At 36.5% G+C, this 14,426-nt stretch overlaps 1 pseudogene; it reads right to left on the bottom strand.

Annotated features, from left to right (window-relative positions):
* Positions 1–351: 351 nt before the first annotated feature.
* LOC110578898 lies at positions 352–849 on the bottom strand (annotated as a pseudogene).
* Positions 850–14,426: the final 13,577 nt, after the last annotated feature.

The raw sequence follows: 14,426 nt of genomic DNA, 5'->3' as shown, positions 1-14,426 counted from the left end.
AACTGAGTCTTAGCTCTAAGCCACACTAAATTGGCAAAGCCAAAAATTATCTTCATATACTCTATAACATACTGTAGAATTTCCATGAATATTATACACACACATACATATATATACAGAATCGATTATAGTCAAGCTTGCAATTTCTATAAAGCATTATTATGAAAGTTCATTTTCAGAAAGAATTTATATAACTACAAGAGTCGACGTCATCTCCATATTTTTTCTTATTAATATAGTATTTGTCTTCTCTCTGTCAAACCCGGACCCAACCCTGGGGTTGGTTCCTATACCGCCTGGGGAGGTAGAGGAAAATGAACATACAGGGCAGATGAGACACAGGAGAAGGACCTATGGGAGGTAGAGAGGGCTCCTTCCCATGGCGAAGAGGATGAGAAAGGCCACCAGCAGGCACAAGAGCCCCCTGGCGTCGGAGAGGGCAAAGCCCAGAATGGCGCAGGAGAAGAGCTGTTGCTTCAGGGAAGGGTTCCTGCCATAACGGATGATGAGGCTCCCAAACACGGCCCCGCTTCCAGCCCCAGAGCCAGCCACCCCTACCATGGCAGCCCAGCCCCAATGCGCTTGGAGCCTGTGTCCATGTCCCGTGAAACGGTGCTGGTTCAGAAGCCGTGGTTGGAATAAGTGAGGTCGGGGGACAAGGGGCTGCCAAGCTGCTGAGGCTCTCATCTGTCAGCGTCTCCGGAGGGTTTAGCATCATTGCGGCCTGTGATCGGCTCAGCAGCTGAGAGGGGCTCCTGACCGAGAAGGCGTGGAGACCATCTTTGCACCAGCAGACATTCTCAGGGGCTGAGGGCCCGTGAGAGCAGCGCTGCTCCCGGGGCAGAGAAGACAGAGAGCTGCTGTAATCTATATTTTTAAATGATACTAATTAATGATCTTATTTATGTGATACTGCTAGAGAGATCAATATATGGCCAGCACATTTACATAGCAAACTATGAAAACTTGAAGATCTCAAGAAATGGTCAAATTATTTTACAAGTCCTATATTAGTTATAGTATAGCTAATATAATACAGCACTCCATGTGACTTATTACTTAGCACCTCAATAGGTAAAAACAATTAATTCTTTGGTATGGAGATCAGCAACCTCTGTTCATTAGGAAAACATCAGCCTGATCAAGAAGTTCAAGGAATCTGAGATTTGACTGATTCGGCAGATAGTTTCCTGTATGATGAAAGAACACAGCCATGTGCCAAAATGAAACAAACCTAAATGCCAAGACAGGGCCAGAACAAGGTTGCACTACAGTTGCTTTTGTTCTCTGCTAGGTGGGAAGGACACAAAGCTGAATAGAGCACACATGTGCTCTGAGAAAAGACTGTGGAATTTCCAGTGCTTATCAAAGTGATCTGGCTCTTTTGTTTGCATTTTAATCAGTTCAGATGAATCCGTTCAGAATACACTTCAAATACAGATGAAAACCGTGAAATAACCAATATCTTTAAAAAACTTGATTCAATTTGTCTGCATTTTATGACAACGGGTGAGAGATCAGAAATCATTAGACAGCTTGTTCAATTGAAATACAGAGATTGATTTGTCTGATAATGATTCAAGCTGAACTCCAGGGTTCCACACACAGTAGCTCTTAGACTTTAGCATATATAAGGTTTACCTGGAGAGCGTGTTAACTCCATAGGTTGCTGAGCTCCAGCCAGAGTTTCTGGGTTAGTAGGTCTGGGGTGGAGCCCACGGATTTGTTTTGCTGACTGGCTTCCAGGTGTTGCTGATGGCTTTGGTCCTTGAACCAACCACACTTAAAGTAGCATCGCCATATACTGTCTCCGGCTCTGGGATTGGCCGCCTCTGAATTCCAGGACCCCCCCTCATAATCCAGCTCTGGTCACAGCTGAGTCACATGAACAACCCCAGCAAAGGTTTACCAATATGCCTTAAAAAGTAGTCTCGCAATACTTCTGCAATGCAGTTACTGAAACCGACCCCGCAAATGCTGATTTGCCGGCTCTAGTTTTGTGACACACTAGGTTATCTCCAGTTATCTCCAGGGGTGATATAAAACTTTCACAAAATTAGTTTCACTCCATTTTAATCAAATGAGGCTCGCATCTGGAAAACGAATGCAAAATGTGTTGGTTAAAATGAAAGTAAAGAACAGCTGAATCCATTAGCTCTGCTCTTATAACCTACAGCTCTTGGCTTAATTTTGTTAAATTCATTGAGGATTTTGCTTTTAACTTGGACCTTGGGGCTCATTCTAACGGAGCGGCAAAATGCTGTGGTCAAGTTGCAAACTATTTATGGAAGGGTAATTACAAATATGCAAAGACTCTGATGAACCCAGTAACAGGCAGAGGCGCGGTAGCACTGCCCCTCTGGGGGTAAAGAGACAGATGACTTACGCGTCCTTCCTTCCACTAACACCTTAGCTCCAAAACGAGTTATTGAGAACTAAAATGACAGTCCTTAAAAACTGATTATTTATCTCTATCTTCAAGCTAATGGTAATTATTTTCTAAAAGAATATTTTTTTTCCCAAGTGGCAGAAAATCATTCTAGAAACAAACATGAAACAAAACCCCCAAGTCTTTGGGGGAAAGGAAAAGCTTATTCTAAATGTATGAGAAAATATTATTCAATACTTTCCCCAATGCACGTATGCAGCTACTTATGAATTTCTAATAGTTTGTTTTTCAAAGTCGAACAAGACATGAAATAAATGCCTACCACCTGCTTACCATACTGCTATGAGATTTAGGGTTTACAAAAAAAGCAAAAAGGGCACAGGAACTCTTTTTTTTTTCTGTTCTTAAAACACTTAAGTTCTTCACAGGGAGACAAAGGTATCCTATATGTAGAAAAAAAATACAGAAAACAAGTGTCAAAATGCCTGACACTATTTTTGCAAAAGAAATATAGAACAGAGTAATGACTGTGGATAAGAATACTGGGAAGCTTCTTGGAACACGTGAGACTTCCAGTGGACATTTTCAGTGTGGAAGATTTAGATGACTAAGGGGGGAGAGGCAGGGCATTACCTGAGCAACGGTAAGGAGCAGGGACTGGAAGTGAATGGCTGTTGTGGGATGGGGTATAGGAAGACAATACTGCCTTGCTGGAGGAGAGGTTCCTTATGGCCTAGAGAAGGACGGAAGGAAGGAAGGAAGGAAGGGAGGGAGGGAGGGAGGGAGGGAGGAAGGGGAGAGAGAAAGAAAGAGAAGGAGGGAGGTTGGGAGGGGAAAGAGAATTCACAAAATGTGTGCACTGCATCAAATGGAGCTGTGTCTGAATTTTATTGTCTACCAGCCATTTAATAAATACTTAATGAGAACCAGTCATGTACTAGCCATGCATTAGGTGCAATGGACAAGGTACACGTACCTAAGGTCAGTTGATAACTCCTCCAAGCACCACAAAACATAAGAATCAGTCCCATCCTTCTAAAAGCAGCCATAAACTTGAAAACCAAGCACCAAAGGGAAATCACTGCACTCTCCTGAACAATGACAAAACTAAGGATGTCTGAATTACAGGATGACAAAAAAGGTGGAATTCTCCTGAAAGTGGAAAGTTCAACTACTGCTTGCCACAATTCCCTTTCATAAAAACTTCTACGTAAAGAGTTTATAGTATAGCTTTCAGAGTTCAAAAAGATGTAATCAAACCAGGTGTTGATTACCAAAGAGAAAAGAGGGAAGAAGGAAGACAGGGCATGCTTAATCTTTTTCCAGTGTTATCCTTTCAATAAGAGAAGCACACATTTTCACCAGTTCATTACAAAACCTGATGACATTTACATGTTCAAACACATACTCCATTTAAATGAATGCATTCTGATTATTATAATTAAGCTCCTACCTGAAATTTATAATATATGCTGAAATAAATTGCATTTCTTTATTTTGCAGTCTCCTAAACTATATTGGTCAAAGTGCCTTCGGGCACATTCCCTACATATACAAATCTAAATGGCAAAAGCAAATAAATGAATGGGCTTGTGAGCAACCTGTCTTGTCATTTGTAGTTTTCCTTCAAACAGAGGGAAATAAAATAAGAAAATAAAAGTAAGTAAAAATAGGTAACTCCAACAGGATCTTTGAATTTTAGGTACTCACTGGTCAGAAGATTGAAAATCAAGCTCATTTGACAAAAGGCATAGTGAATGGAATTACTGCTATAAAAATTTTATGTATACGGCTCTATAGTGACTCAACTTTTTTTTTTCAAATTATGGAAATCTTTTAGATTGTAAAAAATAAAGCTATTATCAACATGAACAGATTAATTAAACAGCCAAAAAAAGTTTTAAAAAATACCATAGTACTGGACTAAATAATTCTTGCCTGAAGAAATTGTGGTGCAATTCCTTAGCATAGTCTGAGGTGAGAATAAGATGACAAATCACGATCTATTCAGCTCTCATCAGCTTAAAAAATTAGTACCGTCCAATAGTAAGTTATAAAATCAAAGCTCCAAACGTCTTTGGCAATATATTTTATTTTGCCAAATAAAAACAGCAGTGATGCTAAAAACCACACTAAAAACCAGAGAGTAAAGTTTTAAATGGCTTTAGAATTAAATCTTTCAGTGAGTAAATTCTTATGTTAAAATACTGTGTCACATTTTATATTATTAAAATTATAATAAAAAACGTGTTACCTCTGAATCGAGAGATACTTTAAGACATCTGAAGTAAAGGGGGTTTTTTAGGTATCAGCCTACTATGTATAAATGTTCAAAATTGATAGTTGCATTGCTTCTCATTTTAATGTATGTGGTTTTGTAGTACAATTAAAAGCATCAGACAGAACATAATTAAGGAATGGAACAGCAGTATCTGTTATATCCTCTTTGAACATACAGATGTTAAATGATCATACCTCACCAGTACATGCCTACTGCAACTCATGTTTCACTTTCCAAATGCTCAGGGTTTAAAACAGAGCAGACTGCACTTTTGATAACATCTGCTACAACAAATAACAAAAAAAGAGTGTGAAGTCTGATGAATGTTTAAACAGAACATTTTTTATGGATCAGCTAAATCTTTTCTGCTTTTTAATTAAAAGTAAAGAAAATGGAACTTAATTATCCTGTAAAGATTAGCTTGTGGGCATCTTCCTGTAAATTACTTCTAATTGAAAGCAAATTGTCAAGTGACATTCAAAGTACTGTCCTTTAAAACACAGCTGTTTTACTGCTGATTTCAGTGCATTGCAGTGTTTTCTTGTTACAGTATGGCATATTTGAATATTTTAACAATTTCACTGGTTTTGTATAGATTTCCATTTAACGTATCTTAATCATATTTCTTCACGTAAAAAAGTTAGCATCGTAAGTGGTTTGCCACATCTTGAACCAGCCTATCATGAGAGCCCTCCACTGAGGTTTGCTTTTTTAGATTTGTTGGCTTAAAGTACAGCTACATCTGGACAACAATGGTCCAGGAAGTGGGTGATTATACTCATTAGACTACTGTCACAAACCAAATCTGTAGGATACCTGTATAATTAAGTCACAGTTTATTGATGCTTTAAAAATACATGAAAAATTCAAATGAAATTCATACTAGAAACTGAAAATGAACAATTTTTAAAATTTAGTGCTTGGTAAAAACTCCAATTCTTTTTTTTTTAAGATTTTTTTTGTTTATTTTTTTATTTATTTGAGAGAGAGAGAGGGAGAGCACAAGAGGGGGCAGGATCAGAGGGAGAAGCAGACTCCCTGCCGAGCAAGGAGCCCGATGCAGGACTCGATCCCGGCACTCCAGGATCATGACCTGAGCCGAAGGCAGTCGTTTAACCAACTGAGCCACCCAGGCGCCCAAAACTCCAATTCTTTTTGAAAAATTTAAATAAACACCTAAAGGGCAATATGAAGACAGCTAACATAGGAATTCTTAATGTAAGACTTTAATATGAAGACTCATAAGATGCAAATGAGGAACACAAATGCATTAACCCATTAAAATATAGTTCTACTTCTATCCACTTATATATGTATCCATCCACCAATTACTTTGACTGGTAACTATTGCTTAGCACTGTACTCAGCACTGGAGACGTAATAAAATCGACAGAATTCAAGCTCTAACGGGACTTACACTCCAGAAGAGGAAGAAAGAAAATTTAATCCTAGAAAATTTCTGGTGTCAGGAATCTGTGCAGGATTCTGGGCATAGATTGTTTAAAACAACTCAACAAACAAAAGTTCTTACCTGCATGGAGTACTTATTTCAGGTGATGATAAATGCTTTGAAGAAAAATAAAGCAGAGTAGGGTGACAACCACTGACAAAGGAAGGAGACATATCCTCTATGGGGTGGTCAGGGAAGACCTCTCTACTAGAGTACCACTTGAACAGAGTCCAGATGGATTTCTGCAAGGGGGGCACGCACACCGTGCATTATGACAGTACAGAGAGGAGTCCCTTCAGAAGAATTAGAAAAGAAGAATTTTGATAGTCCAAAAACACAGCTTGAGAAAGGCCAGAGTTAGGAAGGTAAAAGATTATTAATCATGTTTGAAGACTTACATGTTGGCTTAGCTAGTAACATGATTCAAACCATGAACCCAATGAATACCTACTTTATATCCCCAGGTAAGTAATTATGTTCCCAAACTGTATATTTAGCTCAAACTGTATGCAGTACATATGGCTTATTTTTACATTATGATACACGAATGATTTTCTCCAGAGCAAAATAATCTGTATCAGTTGCCCTAACTATAACTGACTGGTAGAGATAAATAAGGCAGGCAAGTAGGTAGGTAGTAGATGGGTCTGCAAGCAGGCAGACAGATAAATAAGGTCTAAATATTAACATCCAAAGATTTTTTTTTTCAATAAGCAAAAAAGCATTCTATAACAGTGCAGGACTAAATCTTAAGCACAATTTGGGCTGTGTTTTTATACCAACATTTCTGGAGACGGTCTAAGAAAAGGTAACTAAAAAGCAAATCCTGACTCTTATTCTCATCTGCTCAAGCACACTAATATATCCAGAAAATGAAAGGGAACAGAAAGTGAAGAGAAAGACAGTGAAATGGGAACTTCGGATGTTTTTTAAAGTCACTTCAAAAGAACTGGAAGGCAAAACGCAAAAAAAAAAGGAGTAATGCCTGGACTTGTTTACAAATTAAAGTCATGTTCTTCCTTAGTGTTGAAATGATGTGGGCTCATGTATTGCCAATATCATAAATCCCACTAATTATCTTTAACAGAATTCACTGAAGGGGGTTTAAAAAAAACTATGTTCTAGTAATTATATAAATTATAATTGAGATGTAGAAAATATACATTTTAAAGCACATGAATTCAAACTATGAAATTAAATTAAAATACACAATTTAAAGCAATAAAAGAAGCAAGCATATTTTAGTTAGGCATGTTAAAAACTAAGCTTCCAGTATGGACACAAAATTAGAATGTCATCTTATGAAACAACATTTAAAACATCCAGCAATGTACAAAATCAGCACAACACTTTCCATCATGCACCCAAGACTTGGTCCCAAACTTGAGATACATAAAGTTTAAAAGATTAGGCATCAGTTGGCCATAATTAGTCTAGATTAAAAAAAAAAAAAAACTAATTTAGCAGACTTCTTCGCTTAAGCACACATAAGAACCACCCAAAGCGCTTGTTAAAACCCAGATTCCTGGGCCGCTCCCTCAAGGTTATGGACCAGTAAACCTGGAGTAGAATTCAGGAGTTTGCATTTCTAACAAATTTTCAAGGGAATGCTGAATCTGCTGGATTCTAGGGAAATGGTGATCATTTTGGCTAAACAATTTCTCCATTAATTAAATACTACGAGTTTTGCTTTTATATAAAATTGAACCATTTTATCCAAAGGGAAAAATGGTCACCTATCTTTTCACACCAAGAATTTTGAAAATAAATTTTAAAGGAGACAAATATTTGGTTTGGAAAATAAAGAAATATTTCTATCCCAGTAAATAGTCCAGATTTCACTTATTTACACTTTCAATCACCAATATTATTGTGAGCCACATTTAATCATTACATATATAAAGATAGTGAACCCAATTTCAGGGTAACCCAGATTCTGATGAAAGGAGTCTGAGTCAGGATCTTTAAATACAAAACTGAATTTGTACCTAAATATTCCAGTTAAATTCAATGTACATTTTATGACTTTGAAATAAAATAGAATATAGTGATTCTTATACCAGGGAAAATATAACTCAATTTCGTATCCTCCAAAAGTCAACAAATAAACACTATGATAATATGCTAAAATATCTATTATGGTAAAAACCCATTCATTTGTTCAGTGCCCAAAAGAAATTAGAATTTGTTTACTTTTTCTTTGTTCCGCCCCACCTTGAGAAAGCCATCCTTTCCTCTTGCTACCAAAAACCTTCCATTTTCTTTAGCTTTCAGCTCAAGGTTCAGGCAATACAAAGCCTTCCTATCTAAATCTACCTGACTCTATTTATGTGATTCTTCTTCTCTGAATATTTTTATTACTCAAGTATTTCATAAACTTTTGAGTGGAACCTTCTGTCTCCTTTTTGTGCTACAGCATTCAGAATAAATGGTCAATGAGGAGTAGATTGTCATGTTTCTTTTCATTTTCAACACACACCCCCAACCGAGGAAATCACTATTACCCACCCGAATTGCTTTAACAGACTCCCAGATGGGCTGGCTGCCTTCAGCTTTTGTAATTATTGTTCGATGATACCAAATTGTTGGATTGTTTGATCCCTGCCCCAAAACTTAACATTGATATTCCAAAATCAATGAATTATAGAATTTCCAAAAATGTAGAAACTCTAAAAGTCTAGTGCCAAAGCCATAATTGTTTTCTTTATCCTTTCCTTCTGCACCCTAACCTGATAAAATGTATACATCCTTTAATCCAATAATCTTACTAATTGAAATCTATTCTTTGAGAAAAACCTAGAAGCAAATGACTATATGCATTAATTTAGTCATTGCAGTAACAGTTACAAAAATTGGATACTAGCGAAATACCTTAAAACAGAATATTTAGACAAATTGTAGTAAATCGGCTGAGAGACAACAGAGCAGAAACGCAAAATGAAAATCAGTAAGACCATGTAAAAATATGGAAAATACTTCTTCTAAGCACAATAAAATTATATCTATATTATGACTGTATATATATAAACATGAAAATACAGAAAATGGAAAAACCAATGTATTGTGATAGGTATTTTTTGTTTATATTGTTTTTGTAAAACACTGGGATCAGTACACACCAAATACAGACTTCTACATCTTCTATATCTCCATCTCTGGAGTTATGCAATATATGTAATGAGCTTCATCATTCAGAATGATAATGCAGAGTTTCTAGAAGGTCTTAAATTACCTAAGTTTCATTATGTTCACCTTACACGGGGCATAAACTCTTCACTGAGAATTTCAGTAAAGGTTGTAATAAAACAGAATTTCTGGATAACCATCAGTTAAGTTAAATTAGTCAAAATATCCAATGGTTCATTCCAGGTCTTACCCAGTATTGTGTACTAGGATAACTAAGAGCAGATAGGTTTTGTTGTCACATTCTTTGTTACAAGGTGTGTATACAATGACAGACCATATTACTCAGGCCTTCAGAACTGAATGGGAATTGAGCAGCTGAAGTCCAGGCCATTCCTTTGAAAAGGAATGTCTTCCAGCTATTTTTCTGTCTGGTTATATTGAATTTTCATATGGATCTAACTACAGGTAAATAAAAGCCAGAATAGCTCCATGACTGACTTATCCTCATTTCAAAATTCTGGCATTAAAAAAAAATTCCAGTACCTAATCAGTTAATATTAATGTGCTCAAAGATTTTGCATGTCTACTAAATAATAGTACAACCTTATAGTAGGACAGTTTAAACCCAGACTCCTTGGGCTCATTTATCATCTTTTTCTGTAACCCTACAACAGTTCTTTTGGAACAGAGGAAGAAGATAAATGGATCCCTGAGAAACAAATATTTACAAACCTTTTGAAAATGCTTTTTAAGTAGGAAAGGAAATATTCCATTATCTATGCTGATCATATGAGAATTCACTACACAGGATCAAGTAGAATGTGTGCTGTTCAACCTCCTAATTGTTTGCAAATAAAATCAACCAATTCCAGATTTCAAACTTATAAATGAAATTCCAAATCCCAGTCATCTTTTTACATAATTACAAAGGGGACTCTGATTGCCTATTCTTAAATGGATTATTACTATATGGAACATCTACCAGGACCTTTATTGGTTTACTGTTGTACAGGCCCCATCACCTGACCCTCGAAAAGAAGCAAACAGGAGTTAGCAAAAACATCAATGGTAAATTCCAGTCCCCGAGTTTCACATGATCACTGCACACATTAACCATTAATATCCTTTTTTGTTTGTTTTAACTGGAATAAGAAACATTTCTTCTATAAAAACAAGAAATAACTTGGAAAACTGAATAATACAAACAATAGCCTAAATTTTTCCTTTCACTTTGCTTATATAGAAAAAGCCATAAGGAAACACATCGGCATTTTGGTCACAGCTATAGCCATGACGAAAATCTGATGTGTGTCATTTAATCAGACACTCCAGAGATAACAGAGAACCCTTAACTCCTGGAAAAGCAATTCAAATCATAAGATGGTAAATTAAATTAAATTCCTGGCTTCTTATACAAATGCCTTCATTAAAAAAGAAAATATAAACATGTAAAGCATGGATTATTCAGCATTATATATGTGTATACATACGTATGTGTGTTTGTATATATATATATACGTATATACATACATATATACACACACATATATATGTACATATATATATAAAATACTATGCTTTGTTGTTACTGTTTTCTTGGTCCTTACTATATGATTATTCATCTATCCACGCAGACTATGATGAGGCCTGTGAGAGTCTCAAAAACCTAACAAAATTTATAAGGAAAGAAAGACTACTGAGTAGAATTTACATCCATCAATTGATCCTGTCCCAATACTTCAAATATTACACACACACACACACACACATACACACACACACACAGACTTCTCAGTGTTCTCAAGATTGGGGTAAGGGCATTTGAGAAATGTAGTTTAAGAACACTGAATTGAGATAATTTATCAGGATCTCCTGTGACTTAAACATAACCCTTAGTGTGTTATTTTTCTCTATCATTTTTGTTTTCTTTGTTATTATTTTTAATATGGTAAACATGTCCAACGGCTGTAGTATGTTTTCCCAATCCAAACGTGAATGATAAAGACAAGCTACTAATTTTAAATTTAAGCACTTGAATAAGCCGGAAGGGGGATAAAGCATAAACTGTAACAGAGAACACAATGGAATGGAAATTGCTCAGACTAACTATGCAACAGGGCAAAGCACTCTGACAGATGCCATGCCACGAAAGAAGTAAAAGTAGGTCACAGGCCACCTTTGGGGTCCTGTCACTGCTGGTTGGGTACAGCATTCCTCTTCCCCATACCTACAGCCTACTACTAAATGTTACAACATTACTCATCCTTTCGAAATATAACCTCTTGGAGACAGGAGAGACAGGGTTCTGAGCTGAGACCTTCACACATCTCATAATAAATATGCTTCTTTTTTCCAGTAAGGTTTATGGATGTATCTTATTAACTTTCTATAAAAAAAGTAATGTGTTAACTGTGTAAGACTATGCCAACCCTAAGCTAAATCTCACAAGCTTTGAGAAAATAGGTTTTTATGGACATCAATGACTACAAGATCTATGTTCAATACAGGTTTTTGATTCACGATCAGTAAATTGAAATTTTAATGTTAAAAGAATAACCAGGGGCGTCTGTGTGGCGCAGTCAGTTCAGTGTCCCACTCTGCATTTCAGTCCAGGTCGTGATCTCGGGGTAATGAGATCGAGCCTCGCATCGGGCTCCGTGCTCAGAGCCAAGTCTGCTTGAGACTCTCCCTCTTCCTCTGCCCCTCCCCGCCTCTCTCTGTCTCTCTGTCTCTCTCTCTCTCTCAAAAAAAAGAATAATCATACTTAGATTGAATACTAATACATATTTTATATCAGCATTAACTATTTCTTCAAATAGATAGTTGAACCCATAATAAAATCATCAAATTCCTCCACTACATAACTTGTGCATAACTTGGTATGAAGGACAATAGCTTATGCACCTTTCTATTTGTGGCACTTAGAATTATACCACATATAAAAGGGGCAAAGAGAAACAGATCCAGGAACTGGAAGATCTGAAGCTTATACAGTTGGGGGGGGGTGGCCTCTCCGTGAAAGGACACAAAATTGCAAATAAAATGTATGTATAAAAGCAAATATTTATTTAGAAAGAGAAATCTTAGTAAATTGCAAATATTAAAAATATGACCATTATCTTTCCAGCTCAACTTCCCCTTACAATGATCCCAATTATGACTGCAACTGTTTTGAAGTATGACAGAAGGAAAGTTAAAGAGAAATGATTTAGCAGTCTTAATCAGTTATAGTTAAAATAGCTTGATTTTTAAATTTTTATAAAAACAGATTACCTGAACACACTGCTTGAGCCCCTCCCAAAGCCATAAAAAGGGCCTCAGCTAGCCAGGGTCCTGACACCTTGAGCTTGTCTAGATTCCATAAAAGTTGACTGTTACTGATAATATAACAATGATAATGAGGACTTTCATCCATAGATACCAATGAAATGCTTTTAGAATTGACCTGAGAGACTCAAAACACTCTAAGGCCCATCTAGAACATGAAATCACCCAAGAATCTACTGTTGTCTTGCCCCTTAACTCCTCAATCCCCATCACCCACTACCTTCCAAATATCCATTAAATAATAAATGTAGCAAGCGATTCTCCAGGCAAACCTTTACTTGCTTTCTTCCAGAGACGCTCTCTACCCTTCAATGAAGGCCATTCCATTTTGAATAGTTCTAACTGTTCTGCTGATGGAGAACCCAAATCAGCCCATATGTGGAAAGCAGACCCAGAATGCCCTTGGAAGTGATTTCTTCTGAGCTACAAAGAAAGCTAATTCCTTTTCTATGTGAGTTCCTCAATTATCTGAACATAACTCTCAAATGAAACCTGTATTTTTCTTTTCCTGTTAAATATCTCCAATTCCTTCAGCTATTGCCTGGCTGTTAACATCCTCCAGACATAGCTGAGTTTTAAGAACGGCATGGACATTGACTGACTAGTATAAAGCAGAGCAGGACTCCTTGTTAAATATTGAACACTGCACAATCATTCCAGACTCCCAGTAAAGACCGACAATTAACTGAAATACCTCTGAAGTTTTAATTTTGGTAGCATATATGGTTCCCTCTTCTTGTTCTATAGTTGACCTTTTTTAGCCAAAATTCAGGATGTTATTAAATGTCACCAACAGTTTTAGAACATCATTCAAGCCTGCATAGTTTTGAAAGTTGATGCTTCCATTAAGAGACATAGTGAAACCCATTTAAACAAAAAGAATTCAAAAATTTCGGGCATGTATTAAGTCAGTCCCTCTCCACCTTCAGCACTTGAGTCTGTCTCCAGAAAAATCAGTGATATATTTTTATTGGTTCATGTACCAGACCCAGCAGTTTAGGCATGAGAGGCACTGGTAGAGATTATAAGAAACCCAGAGATATATTACTCCACATTTACAGTTTTCATATCCAGAAAAATAAATAATAGTTTGTAACAATGAGTCTGAATTGGTTGTTTCTCTTTCAAATAGAATCAACACAAGTGCAACTGATAAAGAGAAAGCAAGTTCTTTGCTGGGGGGTGGGAGGGATTGTTTAAGGGATTTTTGTTGTGAGTTTGACCTAAATAAAAGATAAAATAGAAGAACTTATATTCCTCTGTAAGGAGTTTTCCAGCCTTTTTCCCTGTGGCTCTCTTATTCATTTTATTTTCGTTAAGTAGACAGGCTAGTCCAGATGAAAATATTAATGCTCCATTATTAGTATCTAAATGTCTCAAACATTTTTCTTGAATTCAGCTTTGTGTCTTTTCCTTTTTTCAAATTATCCATCTGTACTCAGCTTGTGCTTCTTTCTAGACACAGGTTCTTCCAGAGTTTTCCTGGAGCAACTGTGCTTCCTAATTCTTAGATAGTTTCTAAGAGAATATGACAATACCTGCTCCCACCTCTTAACCCCTTTAGGTTGAATGTGAATGAATGATTCAACATAGATCATCAACCTGACTTTCTCAAAGGAGATTTTGACATTATAATAAATATATGTGGCAGAAAGGTTAACTTATCACTTAAATATGAAACAGATTTCTTTATAACATGCATATTCATGAAAACAGACAATAAGATATCATTAAGTGTGAAGATGTCTTCAAAGAGTACTGTCAACTCATCTATTCCTACCCGAGAAGACATTTATTTGAAATCTTCCAAAGCATAAAGCTCTTTATGCATCCATAGTTTGGGTGTTTTCCCC

This window comes from Neomonachus schauinslandi, chromosome 4 (genome assembly GCF_002201575.2).
Source record: "Neomonachus schauinslandi chromosome 4, ASM220157v2, whole genome shotgun sequence".
In the NCBI taxonomy this organism is placed as follows: domain Eukaryota; kingdom Metazoa; phylum Chordata; class Mammalia; order Carnivora; family Phocidae; genus Neomonachus; species Neomonachus schauinslandi.
This window is presented reverse-complemented; position numbering and strand designations above follow the sequence as displayed.